This window comes from Elephantulus edwardii, unplaced genomic scaffold (genome assembly GCF_000299155.1).
Source record: "Elephantulus edwardii isolate Elephantulus edwardi_28Jun2011 unplaced genomic scaffold, EleEdw1.0 scaffold00291, whole genome shotgun sequence".
NCBI classification, from domain to species: domain Eukaryota; kingdom Metazoa; phylum Chordata; class Mammalia; order Macroscelidea; family Macroscelididae; genus Elephantulus; species Elephantulus edwardii.
Window position 1 is genome coordinate 1,227,781 of NW_006400041.1, and position 12,302 is coordinate 1,240,082.

At 44.7% G+C, this 12,302-nt stretch overlaps 1 pseudogene; it reads right to left on the reverse strand.

Annotated features, from left to right (window-relative positions):
- Positions 1-1,290: 1,290 nt before the first annotated feature.
- On the reverse strand, positions 1,291-2,254 carry LOC102853015 (annotated as a pseudogene).
- Between the last annotated feature and the right edge of the window lie 10,048 nt (positions 2,255-12,302).

Below are 12,302 nucleotides of genomic sequence, written 5' to 3' on the forward strand. Positions count from 1 at the left end.
AATATGTGAGATAAATTACACTATCTTTGCCTCCAAGGGGCTCCCTGGCTACACCTTTTCCCTATCTGTCTCTCCCTTTTGCAGTCCATAGGATATTTAACACTCTTCTCCAACACCACAATCTAAAGGTATACATTCTTCTCCTGTCATCCTTACTCACTGATCTATTTTCAGCTGCATAGCAGGTAAATGAAAAGATAATGGTTTGGTTCAGGTGCACCTTTGTCTTCAAATTGACATTCTTGTTCTTCAGTACTTTGGAGAGGTCTCTGACAGCAAAATTTCCCCATATAATATGTCTTTTTATTTCCCAGCTGTTAGTTTCCAAGTGTATAGTCCAAGAAAGATGAAATCATTGACAATGTCTAACTCTGCTCCATCTATCATGATGCTGCCTACTGGCCCAATGGTGAAGAGTTTTGTTTTCTGGATGTTGAAATGTAACCCTTATTGAAGGACTCAGCCTTTGATTCTCTGTGGCAAACATTTTAAGTCCTCCTCACTTTCAGCAAAGGCTGTGTCATCTGCATAATGCAGGTTGTTGATGAATTTTCCTCCAGTCCTGATGCCACATTTTCTTTATATCATCCAGCTTTTTTTTAACCTAAAGTATCCTTTATTTTAGAATATTGTCCCGTGTAAGTTTTATTCTTTTTCCTACTAAAAACATGAAATGTTTAGGATACAAATTAGTAAATATAAAGTAATGAAATTTCAGTACAGAAAATGTTTAATAAATTAAACAAAAACAGAGATGGAGGGAGGATGAAGAGGACAGGATAAGCCATAAATCAGTTACTCAACAACAAAATCTAGAGAATTGAGAGGCTACTCTCTTGAGGCAGTCTCTAATTCCAGAGGTCATTCAATAAGCACACAAGCCAAAAAAGACCAGCAAAAGGTTTAATGTATATAAAAACAAATAAGATTTGTTTTGTATTTACTGTGTGCTTATTTCCATTATAATAAAGAATATTTGACAAAGGCCATTAATAAAGTAATAGTCATTCAATCTGAATAAATGTTAGACATAAAATATGTGAATAATTTCTTAAGCTTCCCACTAAACTCACTATAGTCCCAAATGCTTGTCATCGTAAGTATATTAGAAATACGCTAATCCTAAAAAAACAGTTATTCCAACATGAGCAAAGTGCTATGGTCCTTAACAGACCACCCAAAAAGCCTAGTAACTGGATTATCTGAGTGAGGCTAAATGTATTACAGTAAAGAGAAGAGTTATATTCATGATCCATACTTCATGCTGAGGTGATCATGAGAATGCAGTGATCACTGTCCATTCATTTCCAAGGCTTCAACAATATGTGCTGCTGAAGGGCGATCTTTGGAGTCTTCATTAGTGCACACAGAGAAGAGTTCAGTTACTTTCTGGTACGAGTCACCCAGTTCTTCCATATTAATAGGAGGCCTAGTTCCCAAAGCTGCATAGTATGCCTCATCATCGAAGTCACTTTCATCAAAAGTCTTATCTTCATCATCATCATCATCATCTGAAAGATTAATGTGTGGAATAGATAAAGTCATCATTTCCCATAGAGTAAGCCCAAAGGCAAATATGTCTGCTTTGTCTGTGATAATACCATCCTCCTCCAAAGCTTTTTTGGGTTTCCAAGTCTCCGTGCCCATATAACAGGCCTCGGGGTCAGTCACAGTCATATTTTCATCCAGTGGGAGAGAGACTCCTACATCACAGATTCTAATAGTTTCAAAATCGCCTTTAATTATAACATTTGAAGACTTTATGTCTCCATGAAGCAGTTTCTTTTCTTGGTGCAGATACTTTAATCCTCTGGCCATGTTGAGAGCAATTTTTAAAATTATAGCTGCTAGAAAAGGACCTGGATTCTCTTTATTCCTCTCTTCTATCAAGTCATTTATAGAGACTTCTCACCTCCATATTCCATAGCAAGATACAGGTTGCCATCACAGTAAAAGCCCGATAACCAACAATGTTTGGATGATTAAGGTTTTTCAAAATTTTAGCTTCATCAGTTAGTCTTTGTTCATACATACTTTGATACTGATCATTACATTTAGAATTAATCGTTTTCACTGCCCATGGAGAATGAGATAAACCTCTTGGAGACCTTTTCATAAGGTAAATACGGACCCCAGTATCAAAACCAAGCTTTTGCATAAATGGAGAGGCAGGAATATTTACACATGGAGTTGAACATAGCACTCCAGCAAACTGCCCTTGGGATTTGAACGGAGACTCCAGCGTTCCTCGCATTCAAAAGCGCGCGCAGCTCCTTCGCCCCATCATCCAGCTTTTTAAATGACTTTTATAGCACCATTGCGGGGGGTGGGATTCTACAAATAAAAGTGTACAGAACTCTACCAAAGGGACAGGGCAGCTGTTTCTTCTCTACTAGGCTTTAAATGAACCATTCCAGGTGAAGAGAGTTCTCACCATCATCAAGAGGAGACAGGAGGTCAATTTATTCTCAGAACCAGAGGTTCCCATGCTGAGAGCTTTCTAGGCCCAGGAGGCAGAGAGAAATCTCTAACACTGGGGATGGGGCAAGAGGCAGCAACTATCTGACAAAGAGATAAGAAAGGAGTGGCACTGTAGGCTTTCCTGGCCAAGAGCTAAGATAGTTATACTGACTGTGCTGTATGAGCTGGCTGTATTACTGGCTGACTTAAAGAGCTCTGGGACACCCGTTTGAGTAGGATGAGGAGGTGGGTTGAGGAGGGAATAGAGTAGGAGGTGGGCTGAAAAAGATTTCTTTCTTCAAAGAGGTTCACCTGATAAAACAACCATATCCAAAGTCACCGCTGATCCTGAATCTCAATCATTATGTCCCTAAGAAACGCCACAATCTTTGAGTATGATCAGCTTAATTCTGTGCAGTCATTTCAACAAATTATCAGACCTAGCAGAAAAGCAGATTGTCTGGGAGGAACAGTCAGTGTCAGATGGGTAAAAGGTTTGGAGAGTGAAGGCATGTCTGACCTCCACTCCAAAGGAATCAGCCTTAGGCTGATGATGCTGGTAGTGACTCATCTTTTTCCTTGGTGAAATTTCGATAAGGAGTCTCATGAACCCATGCTATCATTGTTATGCCTCCTCTTCCTTAAATATGCAGTATATCCTAGAACTATGCAGCTGGGAGGGAAGGGCAAGGAGGGGGTACACTGGCATATTGTGACAGGATGGGGTATTCTCTCTTACAACCAAGCATATAGTGCATGGCACCCAACCACCCACCAAAGAGCCCTTCTTTCTGAGTTCAGTCTGGGCATCAAGCCCAATGGGACAGCTCTTGCTGGGTCAGAACAAGGCAGACAAAAAGCTCCTTCAGTATCATCAGACTGCAAACAAACCAGAGAGGGGAAGAGGGAAGGAGGAGAGTGGGAAATGAATTAAAGGCCTACAAGGAATAGAATGAAGTTGTAGAAAAGAATGAGGAAATTCTTCAGGGCCCAGTGATTGTCAAGATACACACCTTGAAGAAGAAGAAGAAGAAGCCTGAGGGGCAGGTTCTGGTCTGAAATACCTAGAGACAATGGAGCGGACACAGTGCAGTGACTCTGGGATGGAATGGAACACGTTTGCTCTGTATTCTTCTTCATGTTGTGTACCATTAACTTGGAACGGACCCATCGCTGACCCTCTAGGGTGTTTTTATAGGCAGTAAATCTCATGGGAGTTGAATACCTATCTTCATCCCACAGAGCAGTTAGTGGACTAGAACTGTGTCCATTTGGGTTGTCAGAACAAATCCTTAAATAAACTAAACCATCAGAGATTCCTATATACCTCTTTTTTAAAAAAATTATTTTATACTATTTACAAAGTTCGAGCACATTGTCTTTCACACAAGATTCTTCTCACTTCCTTCACTCTCTGCACACTGAACTATGCAACCCTATAATTAATACCCCACCGCAAGCCCACCCTTACTCCTCTGTTTCCACCCTTCCTCCCTTGGATCCTCATACTCATTTTACAATATGGTTTTATACAGTATTTGTCCTTGTGGGACTGAGTTAATTCATTCAGCATAATGCTCTCCAGTCCCTCCTAAGTTAGGTAGTAATTTACAAAATCATTGCTCCTGCGTGTTGCATAGTATTCCATTGTATGAATGTACCACAACTTCTCAATCTATTTCTTTGTAATTGGACATCTGGGCTATTTCCATGGTCTGTGATGGTGAAAAATGCAGTTATAAACACTGGTGTACAAGTCTCTGTGCCTCAGTCCTCATTTTCTCGGGGTATATTACAAGCAATGGAATAGTTGGGTCATCCCTATATACTTCTTAATGCCATATAAATGCTTTATCCATTTTATTTTATTTTAAATCTGAATACATAATAGTATCCCAATGAAGCTTTGACTCACATATTTTGGTCATGTTGTTAGGTAGGGCTAATCCTTGGAAAAAGACATTATGCTTAGAAAGGAAGAGGGTCAGGGAAGGAGGGAAAGACCGTCAGGCCAACAGTGACTGCAGCAGTAGGCTCAAGTGTGTCAGAGACAGTAAGGTCCGCACAGGGTAAGACAGGGTTCAGATTTGTCATTCATGTGAGTCATGCTCGACTCCATGGCACCTAAAAACAACATCAGCATCCTGATGATGAATCTTCTCTAGCAAGTGCATCTGTACTATGCATTACACCTCTGACTTCTCTAAATAAAAATAGAAAATGAAGGATATACAATTTTATTCATTCCTCTGCATGTATGAGGAAATGTGGTAGTGTGGTGTGTAACCTGTGTGACTGCTGGCCAGAAGGCTGGTAGATGAAATCCACTGACTGTTGTATGGAAGACAGACAGTCTCATCCTGTAAAGATGTGGAGCTCTTGAAACCCAATGGAGGGTTCACTGTGAGTAGAAATGACTTGATTACAGTGAGTTGGTATTTATGCGACTTTTACCATGGGCCCTTAAGGGACGACGAATACCCTGCCAAAGTCATCAGTTCTGGAGAGTATGCTTTTAATGTGGATATCAGATAAACAAATACATTTAGGTCATGGTTAAAGTAGCGTCAGATCTATTGGAAAGAATGAACTATAAGTCGAAATCAAAAGACTGATGATGTTGGGTCTGTCAGTCTTTGGGGTGGAGAAGACATTTTCTCTTCCATATCTACCAGATCCATGGGAAGAAACTGGAGCTTCCTACATAGGCATGACATTTATTGCATAAATATTTCTATTTGTCCTTCTATTCAAGACAGAAAAATTCAATCACATGAAAAGAGGGAAAGGAGAGTAAAAAATTAGTAATAGGTAACAGGAACTTACTGCAGTATGAAGGGAAAGGCAAGACCCACTAAGAGAATGGTCAGCACAGTATTACAGAAGACAGGAGAGGCAGAGGAAGTCACAGACAGATCAGTGGAAATCAGAATTACAGGGAGGAAGTGGGGAAAAATGCAATCCACTGTGGGTTGAAATTACTGTTGTTGTTGTTGTTGTTATGTGCCGTCGAGTTGCTTGTAACTCATAGTGACTCTATATACAGCAGCCTTAAACCCAACTGTATCCTGTGCCAATCTTATAGTTTTTGACACACTAACCCCTATCATTCCAGTTATTGAATCAATCCATCTCATCAAGGGTCTTCCTCTCTTTCCCTGTCCCTCCACCCTCCAAAGATGTCTCTCTCCAAGCACTTGGTCCCTTCTTGCAACATGTCCAAAGTATATCAGATGAAGCTTCAGAACCCTTGCCTCTAAGGAGGAGCCTAGTTTCACCCTCTCTAGGATGAACCAGTTTGCTCTCCTAGCTGTCCATGGTATATTTAATACTCTTCTCCAGCACCACAGCTCAAAGGCATCAATTCTCCTTGTATCATTCCTAGTCATTGTACAGCTTTCTGACACATAACAAGTAATGGCAAAGACCATGGCCTGGATCAGGTGCACCTTAGTCTCCAGAATGACATCGTTGTTCATCGGTACTTTGGAGAGGTTTCTGACAGCAGACTTTCCCAATGCAATTTGTCTTTTAACTTCCTGGCTGCTAGTACCAAGACTGTTGATTGTGGAGCCAAGCAAACTAAAGCTGTTAACAATCTCAGTCTCCTCACCATCTATCATGATGTTGCCAATGGGTCCAGTGGTGAGAATCTTTGTTTTCTTACTGTTGAGCTTCAATCCATATTGAAGACTGCAGTCCTTGACCTTCTGCAGCAAGCACTTCAGGTCCTCCTCAGTTTCAGCAAGCAGGCTTGTGTCATCTGCATAACACAGATTGTTGATGAGTCTTCCTCCAATCCCGATGCCACATTTCTTCTCATAGAGCCAGCCCAGCCTTCTGGAGAATCTGTTCTGCATACATACATACATCCTTGGTGTACACGCTTCCCAATTTTGAACCATGCAGTGTCTCCTTGCTCTGTTCTGACAACTGCCAATCAAGTTTTGGGATCCCTCCCATTCTTCTCAGAGTTAGCTGCAGTTTGTTGTGATCCACATAGTCAAATCCCTTTTCATGGTCAATGAAGCACAGATAGACATTCCTCTGGTATTCTCTGCTTTCAACCAAGATCCATCTAACACTAGCTATAGTATCCCTAGTACCATGGCCTCTTTTAAACCCAGCCTGCACTTCTGGCGGTTCAAAATGTGTATAAAGAGTTGAATGAAAGTTGATTTGCTTCAGTTGAACCACAACAACTGCCCAGTTTAACTTCTGGTATCTTGTACACAACTTTTCTGTTAATCTCAATCTATTCTGTGATAAGAATGTGTTGAAAATATGAAAGAAAAAAAGTCCCAGTTACTGAAATATACATAAAGCTCTAAAAATGGGCAACTTAGGAGAAAAAGGCAATGTTTGTAACATACACAACAAATAATATATAAATCAATATCATTGACAGTAAGAAAAATTACCTCATAGAAAATGAGGCAAAAAAACCCAAGTAGTTTTCAGTAACAGAAATACAAGAGGCCAATCAATTATAGGAGTAGATTTTTAACCTCATTGGCAATCAGATGGATAAAAATTAGAACTGCAGACATTTATCATTTACCAGACTGACTAAAACCAAAACTGATAATAGCCATCAATTCTGAGACTCTGCTTGGTGGTCCTACCCACTGCTAACTAACACATGCTTTCAGAGGTCATCTTCACAGCCTGTGGAGACCTGCAGTGTGGTCAGGAGAGGTTGTGCCACCTAGGGTGGTGCCTCTCTCTAATGGTTTGAAATATGCTAGTGCCTCTGAGCTCTGAGGGAGAAAGATGGGCAGCTTCCTCCCGTGCAATCTATAATCTCTGAAAATCACTGATGGGTCATCTATGTGTCAGTTTCCTTGAAACTGGCACCATCAGAAGTTACCTGTGCAAATAATTATTTCTCAAATAGGACGATGTTTAGAAAAGGAAGCTTTTTGTAAAGAATTCATTAATGAGTTTTCTTTTTAGTCTTTTTCTTCTGGATTTAGAAGTCAGGTGGAAGATCTGCTGGGGCTGAGGAGGCCTCAAGGACAAGTTAGTTCATGGTCAGGACACAAGAACAGCAATAAGAAGTCAGAACTTGGGGATATGAAAGGCAGTAAACCCCCAGCCACCTCCAGCAGCCACTGCTGGGGAGGGAGTGGCAGGTGAACCAGTCTCAAGAAGTGGGAGAAAGTTGAGCGGCTTCCAGAGAGGGCTTCAGGGTACCCTTGTTGGTCTGGAGAAGAATGGGAAGGCACTAGGGGGAAGAACTGCCTTGGAGAAGCCCAGAGGTGAGAGGAGCTAGGGGATGGTGTGCTCAAGAAATGCAAGGGGTGCCTGCTGCTGCCCTAAAACAGATGAGAGGTGTGAGGCTGGAGGAGGGGCAGAGATCTGCCTGAACAGCAGGGCCAGTGCTGGACTGAGCCCATTTGCTTGTTCATGTCATTAAATTCACTCAAAACAAATTTACTAAGTACCAGCAGCATGTGAGAAGCCATTCCTGATGTGATGTGACATGGCTGTGACCCTACAGGGGACCTGCTCTAGGGGGTCTGACAGAAAGGAGAAGCCACCACAAACAAGTAACCCAAGGAGTTTAGGGAGTTTTCATCAGTGATAAGTGCTGTCCAGAAGAACAGGCAGAATGATAGAGTGAGTGAGTGTGGGGGAGGGGGGGGGCAAGGGAAGATGGGGATGATCTGGGGACACAATTTAACACAGAGCTGAGGGATAAGAAGGAACTTGCCAGCCAAGGTCTGGGAGAGAGTCCCAAAGAAAGGAGGACAGAAGCAACAGTCAGAAGTCATTTGTGCAAACAATTGCTTTTCAAATAGACCACCTTTAGAAAATGAGGCTTTTTGTAGTTTGTAAAGAACTCATTAGTAGGTTTTATTTTTAGTGTTATCCCCCTGGGATTTAGAAGTCAGGCGGAAGGTTTGCTGGGGCTGAGGAGGCCTGGAGGACCTGTTACAGGGAGGAGCGTTCAACCTGACCAGTAGGTGCTTAGAAAATGTCCTGGGGACACAGCCCAGAAACCCTGGCCCCCTCACAGGGACAAGTGTGGATGGGGACAAGATGGAGGGTAGAAGGACTCACCTGGCCCGGGCTGTCAGGTCCAGGAAGAACTGCACCAGGGTCACCAGGTTGTGGTGGTGGTCAGTCACGGTACTCAGGGTACAGCACAGTGGCCGGAGCTGTGGGAGTGGGAAGCATGGGGGGCTGTGGGGAGGGAACCGCCCTCCACTCTAGGTGCATCCCAAGCCTGCTCTGGGGGAAATCCTAGAGAATAAGATGGGCTGGTCATAGAGGCAGGCAGGGTAAGGAGGGCTCCTGTCAGGGAACCCTGTCCCCATTAGTAGGGGTGTCTTCTCTCCCTGTGATAAAGCTGTGTGGGGAGCTCTCAGGCCTGGGGCTCGGGCCCCACAGCTAGGTGCAGGGCCCCCCATACCTTCTCTGGCCACTCGCGGATGTTCTCTAGGAGCAGGAGCAGGAGCTGTTGGAGGTCCGTCTTCGGCAGCAGGCGGAGTCCCACATCCAGGCCAGCCTGGCACAGCATCTCCATCAGGTCCAGCAGGCTGTCATCCGGGTAGGCCTCAGGCTGGGCAAGGGCGCAGAGTGTCAGGAACTATAGAGAAGAGGAGAAAGGAGGCCAGAGACAGGAGGCAAGGTTGTAGGGGCAGAGAGGCTGCCCCTGGGGTGGGGTGGTGGGGACAGGGCAGAGAGGCTACCCCCTGGGAGACAGGGTAGAAGGCCTCAGCACTGCTATTCCCTTTGGGCAGTGGTGTGAAGTGTAGAGCAAAGTAGGCCACAATGCCTCTATCAGGGCTGGTGAAAGGGGCCCTGCAGGGGATGGCACAGGCATGGAGAGTGGGTGCCTTCTTTCGTCCCAGGAGAAAGATACCATGCTTGGAAGGGTGGAAGGTCAGTGTAGGAGGGGAAGATCCTCAGTGAGAGGGACTGACATGGTGACTGTACAATGGGCTCAAGTGTGTCAGAGATGATATGGGGATGATGCAAGGTTCAGATCTGCTGTTCACAGATAACTTGATGGCGTCCAGCAACATCAAGCAGCCGCAGCAAGTACTTCAGGGTGCTGAGTGTACAGCTGAGGTTTTTTTTAGAGTCATGGACTTCACCGTGAAATGGTGTCCCTGGATGGTGCCAACAGCTGACAAGCTTGGCTGCTAAGAGTGAAAGTTTGAACTCGCCCAGAGGTTCCTTGGAAGAAAGTGAATGACTTCTGAAACATCAGTCACTGAAGGCCCAAAGAAGCATAGAAAAGACACAGGTTAGAATCAGCCTGACAGCGGTGTCTGGGGAAGAGACATGGAGTGAGTGCAGCGAGAGCCCTGGACGAGGCAGAATACCGGACTCACCTTACAAATGTAGCTGAGGCTAATGTCCAATGCCAGCTCCTGGGGGTCACTGTGCTGCTCGCTCCAGTTGAGGCTGGCATCACTATTCAGCCTACTACGGTAAGGTCAGAAACAGGAAAGAAAGCTAGGACACGTTGAGGGAGCTGAAGCAGACACAGAGGGCTGCACTATTCAGGAACACACTGTGACTCACTTCAGTCTCGCACTGCCCAGTGTATTAGCTGTCACAACAAATCATCCGAACATAGTGGCTTAATACAACAGACATTTAGTCTCTGTAACAGTTTAAGATCAGAGAACCCAGGAATGTTGAGCCTGAGGGCCCTGGCACTCTCACCCTCTCCTGTGAGGGTGCTGCTGAGGTGCTGGGGGGCTGTGGTCCCCAGGCTTGGTCCCCTGATGTCAGGCTCACTTACATAGTCCCTGCCAGGTACCCACTTTTGCCACATGGAGAACTATAGCCTTTTGTAACCTAATCTTGGAAATATCCCATTACGTCTTCTGATTCCTACTGGAGAGAGGCACACACCACATCCTCCGCCAGGAAGGTGCTCCTGCATATGCTCCTCACTGGGAAACTGAGGAGGGGGTAGCCTCTCTTTTGCCCTTTCAAATACAACCATCTCCTGATTTCTCTCTCCTACACTCACCCTGAGGGAGAGCTGGTCGTCTATTGGTAAGAAGCTGTACTGCAATCCCAAAGGTACATGGTTCAAATTAGTCAGCAGCCAGCCACTCTGTGGGAGAAGGTTGGGCAATCTCCTCCCTTTTGATAAAACTGCCTCCAAAATCCACTGGAAGGTCAGCTATGGGTCTATTCCAATTTGAGGGTACACAGCAGCAGCAACAACAACAGATTAACCCTGAGTAGAGCTCACTTTGTTTTTAACAAGATGGACATCTGCCAATACTGGCAGTCCAGCTACAGAACAGCTATATCTTTCCCTCCCACCCCACGTTTTGCATTTTTTCAGGTGTATCTTATTAACAGCACTTGCAATAATCAGGTGTGCACCCCTACCCTTAATTGATGTGACTTTTCCATCACTGATGCTCAGTACTTCATAAACAATAACAGTTTCTCCATCCTTTCCATTCCCTCTTGCCTCTAGGAACCACTGATGAATTTTGGAATCTATGCACTTAGTTTAAGAAGTGACATCTGCTTCCTAAACAATGTGCCTCCAGAAACTCTATGAACTTTGATAAATGTCGATAGCTGTAGAGGGGCTTTAGGCCTTTTGTTCATAGGGTCACCATGAGTCATGCTCGACTGTAAGGCAATCAACAGCAACAACAATGCACTTAAGATGGATGACCTGTGTCTTACTGTAAGGAAATCCTGAATCACTAGATGGGAGATGCTATAGATTTAAGGAAAACCAGACTAGAAGCAAAAAGTAAAAGAACTTTTCTCCTATCACCCCCAACCCCCCTGCTCCCCGCTCTGGCTGTTGAGCTTCCTCATGGCATCCCTCTGCTAGGCTTCCAAGACTGTAACTCTTAAAAGGCGGAAACTGCCCAGCTTCTTCATGGAAAGAGACTGGTGGATTGAGAGACTGGTAGATCCAAACTGCCGACCTTTCAGTTAGCCCCACGGAATGCCACCCTCTACACCATCGTGCTCCTTGTCCTTGTCAAAGCAACTGGAAAGAAAGCTAATATTTGGGGCCACACCTAGACATCTTAATGTCTATTTCTAGCCCTGGTCACTGTGAAACTCTATGGGTACTCTGGAGGAACCCCCAAAAGCCAGGCGATAATCTGAGATGGAGATATTCCTAGAAGCCAACAGACGAGCCAAGGAAAGAACCGACTGGTGTGCAACAAGTTTCAGTTTATCAGGAAAAAGGCTGACGCACATTCTGAAGTTTCTCTCATAGTACCTACAGCTGCCGAGGATGTTGTATCCTCAGTGAACCAAATGCTAGCACCTTCTTGGCGCCTTCTAAACACCATTGAAGGACCTGTCCTCCAACCTGCTGAAACCCAGCCCTTCCCCTAGGTCAGCGGCCAGGCAGCAGTCCAGGAAACCCCCACATCACTTTCTACCAACCCTAGAGAAGACAGTAGTAGGGTATCCAGGATGTGTTTTTGGCTTCTAAATAAAACAGAATCACTTTCCCAGTCCCAGTGGTTTGGCCAATTGTCCCCAACCTGGTGTTACAGACTCTCTGTAGTGGTGTGGCCTGTAGAATTGCAAATAGGGAGAGCATATGAGGCAGTTCCAAATCTTTGGAGAAGAAATAGAGCCCATAGCTGGTCCAGGGTGTGAGGCCCCAGGCAAGGGAGCTATGGGATCAAAACCAGCATGAGAACCTTCTGCTTGGGCTCCTCTCACACAGACCATCACTACAGCCTGGGTAGGCTGCAGCGTCCACGTGGGGTCTGTGTGCCCATGAATTTAAGGTGACACTTGAAAGCACTGCCGTTCTGCCCATTCCCACCCTGTTGCTTTCAGAGACAGTCAATTTGCCCTGCAGCATGCTGATGTTG